The following is a 4,975-nucleotide window of genomic DNA, read 5'->3' as shown; positions in this document are numbered from 1 at the left end:
AGACTGTTTGATTTCCAATACTGTTATTGATTTTCTTAGTGCTTCTGAGAAGTGTTTTTTCCAGGAGAATCAAATTAATAATATTGTAATTCTTTGTCACACCTAAAAATATATCTACATTTTCTATTTAAATGATTGCATGTCTATATATCTTTATTTTTGTTTTTTATTTGCATCTTGTTATGTCTGTGTACGTGCTTATGTAAGTCATATTTGCGATGCTGATTTGGTTGGTTTTTGTCTTGGTCTGTGTCTGTGATTTCATTGGTATGGGAAACCTGGTGAAGAAGTTCCTTCTACCAATAAAGATTGGCAACTTTTCTGTACCATGTAGTCTTAGAGAGTTCCTTGAAGCATTGAGGGTTAAGTGACTTGACCAAGGTCACACAGCCAAAGTGTCAGAGGCAGGACTTGAACCTAGGTAATTAACTGAGAAGCTACCCTCTCTGTCCACTATGCCACAGATGCCTGTTTTTCATCATTCATCTTGTGTAAATTTCAGTAGTGGAATCTTCATGTACTTTTTTTTCATATGACAGAAACAGAAAGTATGGGCTGGGGTGGGGTGTGGGGAGTCTTCATGGGCTATCCACAACATACCTGAAAAGTGATGATCAAAAACAATTGAAAAGTTATTACCCAAACTTCACTTTAAGACCTTTGTTGTAGAACTCATTTCTCCTTTGGATAGCTCTAACCATGAAGAATACTTTCCTTACAATCACACTACCTTTGTCTTTTTACAACTTCTACCCATTGTTCTTTGGCCTTCTCACTCTGGAATTTTCTTCTCTGCCAACCCTCTATGTCCTGGGACCTCCATTCCTAGGATGGGCTCAAGCTGGCCAACCTTCATTCCTTTCTCTACTCTGCTTCGGACTTTTCTGACTTTAACCATGGCCACTGGGTACCTAGTCCCATCTCCACTACTTTTCAGTTCCTTTTGAGTGTTGAAGACTTTTCTTTTTGCTTATATTTTCACCCTCAGCACTTAGCACAGTGCCTGATACAAAATAGTCAATAAATACTTCTTGCCTTGCCTTGCTTCAGGTTAATCTTCTGGGGTCAAATAAAACAAATCTTTTCTCTCTTCCTTCAAAAACCCTTTAGGTAGTTGAAGGAAGGAAACTAGGATGCTCTCCTTTCCTCTCTTCCCCAGGATATATGTCCACATTTTCTTCAAAAGATCCTGAAATGGCAACATCTTGAGGCTCTTGTACAAGACTGGCCACCCATGTCCAGGTGCTTCTGTCATGTGACAGTCAGGCACTTCTCTAGTAGATCATTCAACAAAGGGACAAGACAGCATTAATCTTATAAGACATCATCTCCTCCTTTAAAAAAGATGGTCTGGGGGCAGCTAGGTGGTGGTGCAGTGAGTAGAACACCAGCCCTAGAGTTGGGAGAACCTGGGTTCGAATCCAGCCTCAGACACTTGACGCTGATTAGCTATGTGACGTTGGGCAGGTCACTTGGTCCCAACTGCCCTGCTTTCTCCCTCCAGAAAGAATTTTTTAAATTTAAAAAAAAATCATGGTCTGGTATTGAGTTTCTGACGCTTGCTTCCCATTATAAATATCATCAGGTATTTTATTTTTTCTGTATGGTCTTTTACCTTAAAAAGATGATTTTATTGGGTTTTTATGTTTATTTTTACATCATCTACATTTAAATACATCTCACCCACCTCCCTAGAGAATAATCCTTCATAACAAAGAACAAGAGGAAAAAAATAAGTTAGCAAAATTAACCAACAAATCGTAAGAGTCTGATGTCATATTCAGTTTTTCCACCTCTGCAAAGAAACAGAAGGTACCCTTCTATCTCTCTTGTGAAGCCAAGCTTGGTCATCAAAATTGCATGACATTCAGCTTTGTTGGTTTTGTTCTTTCTATTTAATTTTGTGTCCTGTTGACCTGGTTCTATTTCCTTTACTTTGTATTTGTTTCTGTAAGTCTTCCTTTGTGCTCCCATATTTATCAAATTAATTAACATACACAGTTATATTCTGTTACATGAACATATCAAAGCTTTGTCCTTTATCTTTTTTAACCCCTGTTCCAATTCAAATGTCTCTGGTGATATTTCATGTGCATATAATGTTATAAAGGTTTCCCTCTCAGGCCCAGTTATAGGATTGGCAGGGACTATTTGGCCAGCCAAGAGTATGGCTCATTGTCTTCACCCACCCAGGACAGACAGTTCTCTATCATGTCAGTGCAGTAGCAGTACAGACATTTTGGATTGGTCTGCATCTGTGATTTCATTAGTACAGGAGGCCTGAGAACTAGAGCATTAAGTGGCATCAGTCTTACTGTTCTCATTGGATAAGCTGCCTTCAAGACTTGAGGCAGGAGGATTAGAGAGGGCTGTTATGCACTGTGAACTACTCCAGCAGTGCCCTACGGGGCTCTGGCATAGTCTGGGACCTCCCCATAGAGTGCATTGGAACTTCTGTAAAGGCCCAGAGCAGAGCTCCTTCAAACCACCCCACTCCTAAATGGTTTCAGGGAGAAAGAGGAGAGGGAGTCTTGTGGTCAGTCAGAAATGTACTAAGTAAACTAAAAACAAAACAAAAAAAAACCTTCAACAGCTAACATAGGGGAAAAGAAAGAAACACCCATAAGAAAAATAGCAGAGATGAAGGAAATGAGGAACCAAGGGAAAGCTCCTAATACAATGAAAAAATTCTGTGGTGTTAGAGAATGACCCTTGGTCCACACAAACCCCATGCAGAGTCTCTCTGGAGCCTGTCAAACACATCATAAAATTCAAGCCTAATTGCACATACTTGTTGCCTAGGGGAAGTCAGTGTTTTACAGATCATCTCTATTTTTATGGTGTGATTCTATGGAGGCTGGACTCAACATGACTGTTAATGACATTCTATCACATGAGAGGTCACTGGAAACAGGAGAGGAATCTCACTCTTGAACTAGGTGCTTCTAAAGCACTGGTCCTCTTTGAGAAGGAAGGACAAACAGCAACTTGTGTAACAAGCATATTGGATAGAGAATCAAGAAAAAATGACTTCTTTTCCCATTACATTCTCCCTGGCATCATAGTATTTTTGCATATATTTCTATGTCTTTGGGGCAGCTAGGTGGTGCAGTAGACAGAGCCCTGGGCCTGGAATCAGGATACCTGAGTTCAAATCCCACACTCAGACACTTAGTAGCTGTGTGACCTTGGGCAAGTTACTTAACATAGTTTTCCTCGGTTTCCTCATCTGTAAAATGACCTGGAGAAGGGAATGGAAAATCACTCCAGTATCTTTGCTAAGAAACTCCAAATGAGGTCATGACTGAAAAAAAAAAAAGATTGAACAACTATCTCTTTATCTCTATTCATATATACATGTATATGTGAGTATATATGTATGTCTGTGTATATATTTATATATATTTATATTATATATGTCATTAAATTGTAAACTTGAGATCAAGAGCCCTGCCCTATGTCTCTTTAAATTCCTCTTACAATGCCTTCCACATAATAGGTGCTTAAAAAATATTAGTGAATAAATGAATCTCTTTGTGGCCACTTGACTTGCTTCTCTTGGGGCAAAATCCCATAACTTCGAAGTGGTTTTTATCTCTCCATCTGTGGAAAGAGATGATCATAAGAGCTGACATTATTTTGCCTGATGGGTTCCATAAGCACTAGAAGGAACGATATGATTTTCCTAAAGCATATCTCTGACCATGTTACACCCATACTCAAAAAACTCCAATATCTCCTTTTTATCTTAGGATTAAATATAATTTCCTCTGTTTGGCATTTAAAACCTTTCATAATGTGGTTCCAGTCTACCTTTCCAGCCTTAGTATACATTCAGATACCCTGTGGTTCAGCCAAACTGGCTTTCTTACATTTCCTCATATACTAAACCCTCCCATCTTTTAAGTACTCATGATATGTGTGTCTTCTTTACTCACTATAAATCTCCATCTCTCTCATCCCTAAATCTTAAAACATGTTTTCCAATGTATTTTTGCCATCTTTTCCTATATCTTTCCATTAAAATCACCAAGAATTAGAGTATATTTTGATTTAATATGGAGCTTCTTGTCAAGTTCTCCATAGAATTTTTCTAGCTCTCATTCTTTGCAGCAGATGTTGGGCCACAAACAGCGATTATTTTCATGGTGGTCCTTTTGCAAATGTTTAACCTAAGCACTGCAAGAGGATAAGACCAAATGTCCTATGAAATGATGTTTCTTTTGTTGCCTTTGGAAGCATGATAAAAACCAAATCAGCCAACTCCATTACTTGCTTCTCTGAAGAGAATTTTGGAAATTCTTGAAAGCGCTCTTCCCATTTACCTGCAAATTCCTTTTGCATTCTGGTTGTATTTATGTTCAAATTGAAATGCTTCCATTTCTCCTGTTCCAATCTTCTGTTGGTCCTAGAATAAGAACTTCACATTTTAGAGCACCGAGAGTTAAGTTCATGTTAATGTATTTAAACTGTAGTCCTTAATACCTCTGATCCCACTTCTGACTCTCTACCACTATCTGAAATAACAGTGAAGGGTTTCCCAGGACTGAAGACCATTTTCTATTTTTCTTTGTTCATGGCTTGGCATGGCCAAAGAACTCATTAGCCGTAGGCCTACAGTTATGAGCTTCTCCATACTTAGCTGGGCTAGTCTTTCCAAAGTAGAGTGTGTTGTCAGAACTGTGCTGAAAGGCCTTAAAACATGGTAGAAACTGACAGGACCTTCATACCACAATGAGGCATTATGGCAGACTTTTCTATGAGATAGACATTCTAGAAATAATTATCCCTGTTTTACAGATCAGAAAATTGAGGCTTAGGGGTGGCTAGGTGGCGCAGTGAATAGAGCACTGGTTCTGGAGTCAGGAGGACCTGAGTTCAGATCCGACCTCAGACACTTAAACACTTACTAACTGTGTGACCTTGGGCAAGTCAGTTAACCCCAATTGCCCTGCCTTCCCCCCTCCAAAAAGAC

Source organism: Petaurus breviceps, unplaced genomic scaffold (assembly GCF_028583685.1).
Source record: "Petaurus breviceps papuanus isolate PSGF00001 unplaced genomic scaffold, PetGlider_PUasm1.0 186, whole genome shotgun sequence".
Classification (NCBI taxonomy): Eukaryota; Metazoa; Chordata; class Mammalia; order Diprotodontia; family Petauridae; genus Petaurus; species Petaurus breviceps.
Note: the sequence above shows the minus strand (reverse complement) of the source record.